This window comes from Psammomys obesus, unplaced genomic scaffold, assembly GCF_907164565.1.
Source record: "Psammomys obesus unplaced genomic scaffold, mPsaObe1.curated_primary_1811, whole genome shotgun sequence".
Lineage (NCBI taxonomy): Eukaryota > Metazoa > Chordata > Mammalia > Rodentia > Muridae > Psammomys > Psammomys obesus.
The window spans coordinates 12,445,048-12,457,549 of NW_026596064.1; positions in this window are offsets into that span (position 1 = coordinate 12,445,048).

The window sequence follows — 12,502 nt, forward strand, 5'->3', positions numbered from 1 at the left end:
CTCTAGTGAAGGTTAGCGTGTTCCGTTTGCTTTTTGACAGCATCTGTGTCTTCCTTGGAGGAATGCGTCTTCCGATCGATCCTTGCCACCCGTGTTAGGGTTGTGTGTGGCTTATTGATTTTATTTGTTCTTCATACGAGGTAATATGTTCTCCAACTGCATTTTAATAATTCTATTTTTAGTTAAACATTACAGATGGGGAAGAGAGCACAGCGAAGAGAGCAGAGCATAGTACTATGAAGATAGGCATGGTGGCTAGGAACATTTCACTCCATGGCTTCTTTCCCTCATGCCAAAGGCCTCTGCACCCCAGAGTCCAGGGACATGCTGGGACAGACTGCTGGAGGGAGCCATCCCTGTAAGGCTTGCTGTTCACCATACTGAAGGGCCCTGGGTAGGAGTCAGCAGGCCAGCCGTGTCTGGGATTAGGTGCTGGTGTGATCAGAGCAGCAGATACACCGGCCAGTCTTCACTGGGGGAACCTTTGCAGCCTTCTCCGTACAGGGCTCCTGGGCAGAAGTGGACAGCACCTGCTCCTACAGTTTGGACTAGGCCCAGTTGGACTTTGTGCGGTCAGATCTTGGAGACAGAGCTGATGTCCCCTCCACAGACACGACCACTTCCCACTGGCTGCTAGCAGGTAGGATTAAGTCAGGGTCTTCCAGTGCAGCCATCTTTGTAAGGATACCACCTCCAGCAGCCATGGAGTGCCCGGCAGACACCTCACGGGGGCTTGTCCTTCGGGTCCCATGGCCAGGGCTGCAGCTCCAGAAAGCACAGGGTTTTCGTTTTAAGCAACTAGAAAAGCTGCTACTGTAGGCTGCAGGCAGACTGTGCGTTTAAATTTCGCTTGTAGCCTCGAGTTCCACCACAACTGTTCCTTTTTAACTCCCAGGCCAGTTGGGAGAACAGATTGCTCAATCGGAGAGGCGCTCCTTCTGGTCCTCTCGGATCTTAAGATAGACCAACCAGAGACCAACCACAAAGTGAAAGCGAGAAGCGAAAGCTGCGAGGATAAGCTTTTCACTTCGTCTAATTGACTCTTCCTCCCTCATCAACCTAACGCGTGTTCCTTGGGCTTCACGTGGGACCAGCACTATGTTAGAGCGGGGGATACGGCAGTTGAGGAGGTCTCCAAGGAGGCAGACACAACTTCTGTGATGGGGGAATAATGATCCCAAAAGACACCCCTGCCCTAATCTTGGGACCTATGAACCTAACACAGGTTAGGTATCTGATACACCCTCGAGCCACACCCCCCCACTCAGGTGGAGAATCTTCAGGTGGAAGATTTTTCTCCGCTATCCGAGTGAGTCTGATACAATCATGGGGTTTTGGTTGTTTTGTTGTTGTTGTTTTGTTTTGTTTTTTAAAGGGTTTGGGCTGTGGCTCGGTAGGGCAACAATGAACACATGCACACACCCCACAACCAGGAGCCTCTACATGTCAAGCGTGGCCCTGAGGCGCCCTGAGGGAACGATGTGCGCAGCCAGACCTGGGGTCCTGAGTTCCTCGCCCAGAACACGTAGGGTGGAAGTCAGGAACTGACTCTGCAAAGTTCTCCTCGGAGTCCAGCAAGAGCACCACGGCACACAGCACCCACACTCATAGTAACGTACACACTCACTCACTCACTCACTCAATCAATGTGTGAGAGAAATGTTTTAATAAAAATAGAAAATTGAAAACAAAGCCGGGTGCGGTGGCACTCGCCTGTAATCCCAGCACTCAGGGAGGCAGAGGCAGGCGGATCTCTGCGAGTTCTAGGCCGGTCTGAAAAGATACACCAAAATACCCTGTCTGGAGGTGAGGAGGATGAAGGTAAAGCGTCCAGCCAGGGCTGGAATTACGGTGAGCGGCAAGTTAGGTGTAGAGGATATAAACATGATTTTGTTTTGATCCCAAGTGTGGGATACGGAAATGTTTTTGGTACATCCCCCTCGGAAAACAGGCCCCATGAAAACGTGCCGTGTTAGTCAGTTGGAGGCTGTCTGGTGCTGGGGGTGGGGGTGGGGATGTTGTACAGACTATGGGAGGGTATAGAATAGCCCCAAATCACTTTGCATCGATTAGCAGGTAGTAGCTAGAGAGGTCCTTGTCCCTACAAACCTATTTTTTTCTCCTAACTAGGGATGGGGGTGTGTGTGTGAAGGAAGTAATGGCTTTTAAAAACTCTCAATAGAGTAGGTTTTTGAAAAATCCAAGGCTACAGTTAGGCAAGAGCCTCGGGGCAAATATTTTTAAATAGTGACACAGGAAGGTCATATAGAGAAGAGCTGTGTGGGTGGAAACAGGATCAAGGAGTTTGAGTATGAGCCGAGCCTACTGTCCTGGCCGTGGAAGGAACAGACACTTGAAAACACATCCTAATGCCAGCAAGGCTGGCTCAGCAGGTGAAAGCATTTGCTGTGTGGGCCTGATGCCTGCGTGCTATGCCCAGTGTCATTCACCTGTTCTCCCACCCACACGCACCCCCGTCTCTGTCTCTCTTACACACACACACACACAATAAACAAACAAACAAACAAACAAACAAAAACCCACTTCTGCTTAGTTAGCGGTGCAGATAGGAGATTCAGGACTTGGAACACGGAAGGGGAAGGACGGAGTAGAGGGTCTGTTCTCGGAAATGTAGAACTAGCTGCCTTTCCTCCCTTGCTGTCTTCTTTGGCACTATCATGCTCCTCCTTCCAGGATCCCCAACTCCGTAATGTTCTTTGCCCATCCCCCCAAGCCTTGTGTAGCGCCCGTGCGTACCACCCAGAAACAAGGCTGTTTTGTTCTTCCGAAGTCACGGCGCACCTCTGTTGGGTAGATCTGGCCACCCTTGGTCATCTTCTGCAGCCCAGATATCCAGGGTAGATCCATCTTAGCAAGCGTGCTTTGCTTACGCCAGATGGGCTCCGGTAGCCACAAGCACACTGGTTTCCTTTTTCCCGGCCCAAGGAGCTCACAGGCCCCGGATGGAAAGCTAGGAGTTGGGATTTATAGACTCGGCAGCCATGAATTTGAACTATTTGAAAACATAGCCATCCCTCTCCTCTCGGGAGAATTCATCAGCAGTGGGGGTGGGGAGTGGGGAAGGTGCAGCCTTCCGGCAAGCAGGGCAGCAATCTAGTGGCTTCCTGGATCTGCTTTAGGCACTTCAAATAGTGGAATCACGTGGCTGCCTTTGGGTTCCATGAGATAACATCATACAGACTTGAAAAGACTCTCCCTCTTCCTGTCAGCCAACTTTAATCTGAATTTTATTATGACAGCCAGAGAACATCAGCCAATTAAAAAAAAAAAATTGTCTCTGGAGAAAAGCCATTTACTAGAGGGCTGTTTGGTGCTCTCGTCCCTTGCACAGGACAGTGGCCAGAAAGCTTGTGTGTTGGGTTGGCTGCTTTGGGTTTTAGTTGTTTGGGGTTTTAGTTGTTTAGTTGTTTGTTCTTTCTTTTTGTTCTGCTTTGATGCTGGGTCTCATGGAGCCAGGGCTAGCCTAGAACTCACTACATGGCTGAAGATGACCTTGGGCTCCTGACTCTCCTGTCTCAGCAGTCCCCTAGCTTCCAGCAGAGCAAAGGCATCCAAACTGTCCCCCTCAGCAAGAGTCCTGGAGTGACAGAGAGGTGGAATCTCACGCAGATGCCTCCTCCAGAGTCTAGGCACCTTGTTTATCCCTGTGAGCCCTGAATCTTAATGCTGCCCCTCCCTGGGACAGGCAGGGAGTTGGCAGACAGGCCAAACTGCTCCCGTTTTAGTCAAGTCACTTCTGAGCATGGTGACAAGACCTCACCCAGCTCTGCCTCCCCAAGCACATCAGGACAAGATGAAGCTGCCGGAAAAGCTAAGGCCCCAGCAGGGTGAATCTCAGTATGTCCTGAAGGATGGCATCATTATAGCAAAGCAAAACAGAAAATAATCCCCACCAGAGAAACCTAACTGACACAGAGTCAGTTAATGTACTGGAAAAGTTAGGCTGAGGAACAGTTTCACAGTTAAGACAGAGTCCTTCCTGGGTGCAGTGACTCAGCTATAATCCCAGCACTTGGGAGAAACATTCCAAGTTCAAGGCCAGCCAGGGTTTCATGAAACCTTGACACTCCCCCCACCCCACCCCAAAGAAAGCAAAACACAAAACAAAAGGACAAAGCCCCTGAACTTTCCTAGTTCTTTGGGGGTATCATTTCATCACCCTTTTGGTCGGTTTAAAACACTGCCCAAACTGGGCAGTGGTGGCACATGCTTTAATCCCAGCACTCGGGAGGCAGAGGCAGGTGGATCTCTAAATTTGAGGGCAGCCTGGTCTACAGATTGAGTTCCAGGACAGCCAGGGCTACACAGAGAAACGAAAACAAAAACAAAAAACAGACACAAAACATTTTGAATGACACCCCTATACCAATTGTTCTGTACATATCTATATTAGGTCCAAAAGAAAGCCAGGACAAAGGGCTAACTGTGGTACCTATTAGCATCCCAAAGGGCCTGGGGCCTCCATGTAACAGAGTCCATGCTGGCATGCAGCCTCCTCTCAGCTTTTCTCACTCAACCCCTCCCCTAAACGTCTCCGGCTCTTGGGCTTCTCTTCCCCTAGCTTCTCATTTCTAAAGAACCCTGCCATTTTGGCTACGTGCTCTTTTTGGTCTTTCTTGCCTCTCTCCCTTCTTCCCCCAACCCCATCTCTTCCCATGGCCCTGTTCTGTTGTCCGCTGGCCATATTTAGTCTGCTAGTTTCTCTCCCTGTTCTTGACTCTTCCACGTGGCCCTGGCTGTTCTCTCCTCACGCCTACAGTAAGAACCTCCTCCTTGACCATACCTTGGTGTAGTCCCATCCACATTTCACTCGGTCTACACGCAATCTCTCGGTTCTCGGTTCCATGAAGCTGAGAGCAAGAGGTGGAGGCCAGGATTCTCTGTAATGTTTCAGGACAGGAAAGCAGAGATGGCGTTCAGATCAAAACACCAATCTGCTCCTCCTGCGGGTCTCAGGCAGCCACCATTTTGGAGCTGCCCTTTGGGGCCCTGAGGCCCTCCCGGGCCTCTATCGGTGGGAAATGCCACTTGGACAACCCGTTCGTGTGAACTCTGGATCTCAAAATCTAACTTGAGCCAGATGTCCGTTCTTCTCCTATCAATTTATCACAGTGAGGGTGGGTGGGTGGGAGGTGAACGCATGGGCAATAGCATGTATGTAGAGGTCAGAGGACAACCTTTAGGAGTTGTTACTTCCATCCACCATGTGGGTTCCAGTGATTGGATTCGGGTCGCTGCTTACCCAGGTCACCTCCCTGGCACATTTTAAAGAAATGGCACTTGGAGCAGCTTCTCCCATAACCATGGGACCTTCAAGCGTTCATGGTCCTAGCTGATAATCAGCAACTCTTTCCTCAAGGCCAGCTCCCTTTATCCAGAGTTTCACTTTGCAAGCCATTTTTCTTTGAACAATTGGAGACAGGATACTTTTTTAAGAAAAGATGCATTATTTTTATTTTATGTATATGAATGTTTGCCTGCATATATGTCTATGTACCCTGTATGCGGCCTGTTGCCCGCAGAGGCCAGAAAAAGCCACAGCTGCCCTGGAAGCAGAGTTACAGATGGTTCTGAGACACCACACGGGTGCTGGGAACTGAATCCAGGTTCTCTGAAAGAACACCGTTCTCTTAACTGCTGAGCCATCTCTCCAGCCACCAGCACACACACACACACACACACACACACACACACACACACACCCCGCCAGGCTCTACCTCACAAGTGCTAAGATTAAACTTCTGGGTTCCTCCCCTTGAAGATGAGGGGAGGGGAGAGCGTTGGGTTTCAGGAGACAAAACGCTGTAGAGTTAACACACAGCTCACCACTGCGCAGGGGACCTCCTGACCCAGCCTTCGGGAGGGCACAGTTGTAGTACCAGAAGAAGCTTCTGTCCAGCTGTCTCTGCGTGGGAGAGCAGAGCTGAGACCACATTAAGCACCCCTCATGGGAGCCTGCAAGCTGAAAGCCCAGCGAAGGATCCAGAGGCAGAGCTGGCCATCTGCCCCAGCTGGACAGAAAACGGGGATTAGGCAGACCGTTAGACGTGCCTAACCAATGGTGACGTTTGGAACCCCTGCCTCACACGTCACCAGCAAACACTCCACGCTGAGCTGTGCACCTTTGATGGGAGTTTTTGGTTCTTTCAACTCACGGAGGAGGAATCTAAGGCTGCAGGAGGGGAAGCATCTGACTGAAGACCGCACAGCATCTGTTCACTGGCTGGGGAGGGAATGCAAACGCTGCTCTTACCTTCAGACCCCAAACCATTTGTTCAGCCCAAGAAGCCCTCAGATGTACAACAGCTTTAGCAGCAGGACTTCTATGCTGACATTCGCGTGTCTTTCTAAGACAGCGCATCACTTCCCCTTTCCAAAGTGCATTTGACCACATTCCTTTTTTAAAATCCTGTATCTACGCACATTCTCCAGAAGAGGATTAAAGGATTCTCCATAAGCGCTTAGGAAATGGTGCCGCGTACCACGCCATCGCCGTCAAGCGCCGCCCACACGTGTCCTTCACACAGGCAAGCGCTGCTGCAGGGGTGCAGGGCCCTGGCCCTGAGCCATCCTCCTCCAGGCTGCACTGATCTCAAAGTGCTGGAGTCTGTGCGGTGGGGGGATGGGGTGTGCCTGGGACAAGATGGATGGTTGGCTGTTCTGACTCTGTTGGTGAGGCGTTAGTTACCTCAGTTTACCTGGGGTTGCGGCTTACACAGCGTCACTCAGCCTTACTGAACACTCACTGTGTCCCTCGGTGTGCTGCAGGCCTTCGTCCTCCTGGGTCTAGGAGGTGAGCCAAGCTTGCAAGGAGTGATGTGGTGGCAGGCGAGACAATGGGGACACATGCAAAGGAAATGAAAGGTCTTGGAGAGAGAGAGAGACAACAGTGAGAAGACAGGCCTAGGGAATGGCGTCAAGGGAGGGGTCAGAATGACCCGCAGAGGCCACTGCCACTGGGTATTAAAGACCGATTGGGAATTTCCCAGAGGTTGGATGGGAGAAGAGAGTGTTGGGTTTCAGACCTGTGACAGGCAGCTGACGTGCCCATTTAACATACCAAAGTGGACCTGGCCTTCAGGTTCTCCCAGCATCCCTCAGTCCCTACCTGTTACAGGGCATGGCTGGCACATCCCACCCTCTACCCTGAACTTTCCAGCCCGGGGCTGGGGCTTTCCTATATAATCCAGACATTTTGGTTCCCTCCCTCTCTCTGCATTTTCCTTCTTCCTGTTTGCCCATGCTCTGCCCCCCTCCCTCCCCACACCAACTTCTGTGACCTCATTCCTTGGGACCTGTGAACCCGCCCAAGAGCTGCACCCAATAAACCTGCCTTTATGCATGCATCTGACTTGGACTGGATCACTTTGTCAGCGGAGAGAGCCTATTAGAGAGAATCGTGTGTAGGCAGGCGTGGGAGTGAAACCCCAGGAGCATTGCTGGCAGGAAGGGGACAGCTCTCCAGGGTGGGAGGCAAGGATCTGAGCGGCTTTGTGAACCAAGATGGGGGCGGGGTGTGAGTGTGTGACTGGTGACACCAATCTAAAGGAGTCAGTCTGATAGAACTGCCTGGAAGACACAGGAGATCAGTTAAGGAGACGGCTCTGGGGGTCAGGGCTCGGCTTTTGGTTCACCTTGCAGATGAGAAGCATTCCACACAGACCCAGGGGAGGAGGGGTTAAGTGTGGAGGTGGTTTGGGGGAGGATAGAAACAGAAAAGAAAGCTGAAGCAGGAAAGTGCTTGGGGCCCGGGAGTTAAGTTCCCTGGCATGTAGGCCTCCCAGCAGCCCCCCCTACAAATCCATACCTGATCCTCAGCTGCTATTCTAGGTCGAGCTAGACGGCCCAGGAGCTCATTAGAGGAAAATGTCTGATGGTAACAGGCCCTGGTCGCTCCCCTAGGGATCGTGCCTTTTAAACTTTCATTTAAAAAAGCAGCTCTCCTAGAAGCCCATTCCCACCCATGACTCTTGTTCAAAGAGAAGAGGGGGACCCTTAGAGAATCATGACCCCCAAGCCTCCATGATCTCGGACCTGCCTCCAAAGACCTCATCTCCATACCACTACTGGGGGTTCCAGGGTCTGGATTTGTACCTCAGGCCCTGCTCTCATCTCCAAGCTCTGGCCGGTGCTGGTCTCCCACAGTCTTCCACGTGCATAACAACCCCTTCCCAGCCACCTCAGGAGCCAATGCCTTACTGCTCACCTAAGATTTGTTTAGGCGAGGTCATCTCCTCCAGGTACCACCTCACTCCCCGGCTGGTCCTGTCCTGTCTCATGCTGTCTTTACTCAGCTGCCACACCAGATTATGAAATCTGTGGAGGGCTCCATCTTTCGCTGTTGTTTTATGGTGCTGGGGGTTAAACCCAAGGCCTTTTGCGTACAGGCAAGTTTTTTGTTCTTTGTTTTGTTTTGTGATAACTGAGCCACACACACCTGGCCATGGAGTCCATCTTTGACTTTAGACTGTAGCCTGTGAGTGCAAATGACTTCTGCCTGCGCGTTTTGCTCAGTTATTTTATTTTATTTTGGGGACAGGATCTTACTGTGTAGCCCTAGCTAGCATGGAATTTGCTATGTAGATCAAGCTGGCCTTGAACTCACAGAAATTCATCTAACTCTGAGTGCTGATATTAAAAGTTTGGGCTACCTAAGGTGTGTGACCAATAGTTGTTTTTTTTTTTTTTTTTTTGATTCTTTGAATTGTTTTATTTGTTTCTAGTTGATTGATTTCAGCCCTGAGTTTGATTATTTCCAGCCGTCTACTCCTCTTTGTTGTCTGCTTTTTTTTTTTTTTATTATTAATTACACTTTATTCATTTTGTATCCCCCCCATAAGCCTATTAGCTTACACTTTCACATCATAGCTCATCATTGAAGGGAGTCAGGGCAGGATCTCAAATAGAATCTGTTTAGACTTCGCAGAAAGAGTTGGGGAGAGGTCACCTGTGATATTGGAATTAACCCCCCAGCACTGTTTGAAAAAAATAAAAATTACAGCCAGGTTGTTGGTGGCACGTCCCAGCACTCGGGAAGCGTAGGCAGGCAGCATGGTCTATAGAGCAAGGGCTACACAAGGTTTCCCTGTGTAGCCCAGGTTGGCTTCAAACCTGTAGCAATCCTCCTGCCTCATCCTCCCAGGATTAGAGGTGTGTGCCACCACACCAGGCTTAGGAAAATAGATTTTAATTCACCTAACAGCTCTGTACTTCAGCTTGGGTCACAGATGGGTTACTGTAGAACCCACTCCTTTTATGTCCTTCATTCGATCACCCGAAACAGTGTTGAGGTTTTCCACGTCTCCCAATAGACTTGGAGGTATCGGACAGCAGACACCGAGTGATTCAGGTCAGCCACTAATTTGCTGGGTGAGTCCTTAACATTCAGGCCACTATTATAGGACAGGGAAAAGTAGAGACAGGATGTTGTGGTTTGAATAGGTTTTACACCCTTAGATTCATGCTTTTGAACGCTTGGCCCTAGGGCCTGGCACTATGAGGAGGCAAGGCCTCGTTGGAGGAAGTGCGTCACTGCGGGGGCGGGATTTTGAGGTTTCCTGCGCTCAAGCTCTGCGCAGTGTGGAATCAGCTTCCTCCTGGCTGCCTGGGGAAGACGGTCTTCTGCTGCCTTCACATCGAGAGGTAGAGCTCTCTGTTCCTCCAGCGCCATGTCTGCCTTCGGGCTGCCATGCTTCCCGCCATGATGATGGGCTGAACCTCTGAAACTCTAAGCCAGCCCCAACTAAATTTTGTCCTTTATAAGAGTTTCTGTGGTTTTGCCGTCTCGTCACAGCACTAAAACCCTACCTAAAACACAGGCTTTCAGCCAACTTGCTGAATGGGAACGCTTTGGAGAAAGACAGTCCACCCGGATGCGTCAGCTGACTCCAGCCACGCAACCCCAGGACGGTCTGTTCTAGCTCAGATTTCGCCTGTGTCCTGCCTGAATGCTAATGAGAGTCATTAGCTCAAGGGAAGGCAAGAGAAACGTTGGTCAGAGAACACACTATTATAAGAACCCAAAGAACGACAGACTAGAGCAGTGAGAAAGTCCTGCAAGGTGAAAGCTAGTGGGGAAACGGGGACAGTTTGCAGGTGCGTCTCTGTAGCACGCTCACGATGGATTAAAGACCTGAGCAGGGTCTGAGCACGGAAAGGTGGACGGCGCTGGTTATAAGCTAGTAGAAAGGTGTATGCTTTACACTCGAAATCACGGGTTTGTTTCTCCTGCTGTTTTTGAGACGAGGTCACAAAATAAACGCTCGCCTGAAACTACATAGGAACGGTTACCTACCCAGACGTGGTGACACACGTTCCTGTGGTCTCAGCACTTGAGAGGAGCGTTCAAGGTCAAGGGAGCCAGGCTGGAGAGATGGCTCAGAGGTTGAGAGCACTGGCTGCTCTTCCACGGGTCCTGAGTTCAGTTCCCAGCGACCACATGGTGGCTCACAACCATCTATAGTGAGATCTGGTGCCCTCTTCTGGCGTGCAGGGGCACATGAAGGCAGGACACCGTGTACATAATAAATAAATAAATCTTTAAAAAAAAAATCAAGGGTCAAGTGCAACCACATAGTGGTTTCAAGTTCTAGACTACTTGAGACCTCAAAGACAGTGTGCTGCACTTCCAGGTAAGAGGAAGCGGGTGAAGGAAGTGAAGACTGGGGCCCAGACTTTCTCTTTTGGAATGGGTTTCTAGAGACTGAACTGTAGCCTTCCGCCTGCTAGCCACATGCTCTACCGCTGAGTCACAGCCCCAACCCTAGAATCTAGGGTTTTCATATAGAATAATAAGCCATAATGAATAGTAACCTTGGACCTGGGAACCAAAGGAAGCCCCTCCTTAAGATGCCTTGTTAGGTATTCCATCACAACCTGGAGGCAGGTAACTAACACAAAGAGAGCCCTTAAAAGAGATCAGCTCTGCTGCCATCCCTGTCCTGAGCTAGCGAGCAAGCAGGCAGTTGCTACGGAGGCCACCTAGCCCCTTGCACTCTGTTATAATATAAGAATGGTATCAAAATTTTGGTTTTTTTTTGGTTTTTCGAGACAGGGTTTCTCTGTGTAGCCCTGGTTATTCTGGATTCATTTTGTAGACCAGGCTGGCCTCTAACTCACAGAGGTCCGCCTGCCTCCTGCCTCCTCCGGTACTGGGATGAAAGGAGTGTGCCACCCACCTGGTGGTAACAGATTAATATACCTGCATTTTCACTTGCCCTTTGTGAATGTCAAAAGTTTTATTTATAAAAGCCCTTTACAGGGCTAGGGGCGTGGCCAAGGGTGGAGCGCTTGCCAGCTGCATGTGCAAGGCCCCAGGTTCTGTCCCTGCAAAGAAGAAAGATTCAGTTATAAAGACACTGCTAAGATGTATGCTTATATGTCATCAATGTATGCTTATATGTCATATTCTTAAAATATGCTATTTTATCCCTGACTGCAGATTGACAATCAGAGCTGAGTATGATAAAATGGAGGTGATGTTGCCTGTCTGTAGTATTGGTCATGTGGAGCGGGTGAGGAGGTAAAGGTCATCCTCTATGTAATGAGTTTAGAACCATCCTGGGCTACATGAGACAATGAGCAGCTCTACCTGGACTTCATGGGCGATCAAGGAAAAAAAAAAAAAAAAGACATGAGTTTATAAGAAAGAACATATTGGAGATGGAATGCAGATAGATATAATCATATTTTATTGTAATATTATGCGTGGCATTTTCAAAATTAAAGCCAGGCGGTGGTGGCATACCCCTTTGATCCCAGCACCCAGGAGGCAGAGGCAGGTGGTTTGAGTGTGAGTTTGGGGCCAGCCTGGGCTACAATTTGAGTCCTAGGACAGCCAGGGCAACACAGAAAAACCCTGTCTTGAAACCCCCTATCCCCAAATGTTTTAAGGCTGACGTAGTTGCACAAATCACACAACTATAATCCGAGCTAGAAAGAGAGAGATTTAGGAACTACTGAAGCACTAAAAAGAAGATATGTGTGTGTGTGTGGGTGTGTGTCTTCCACAATAAAAATAGACTCAAAGCCATGCATGGGGGCATATGTATATAATATCACCACTTGCTCAGTGGAGGCAGGAGGATCAGAAGTGCAGCCTCAGGTACATGAGACCCTTTCTCAAAGAAACAAAAACAAAAACCCAAAATATCCATATAACATGACTTCCACCCCCAAAACAAAACATCAATTTTAGATCAGTGATTCTGATCTGGGTACTGTGGGGTCTGGTAACCAACATGCTAGGTTTGGGTTGGGTTTCCACAAAATTTAATTCAGAAAAAGAATGGTGGTAAACACTAAAAACCTTAGGGCTTTCCGGAAAAACCCAGGTTCATGGCCTAGAGTGAGCCTGGACGTGGCTAGAGCCTTCCTGGCATCGTGTGTGGGAGCTGGGTTCTCCTCCCCTCCCCTGTCTACCCGGCCTGTCATGCCTTCTGTCATCCTTCACCTGACCCCATTCAGCAAGTGTACCGATGAC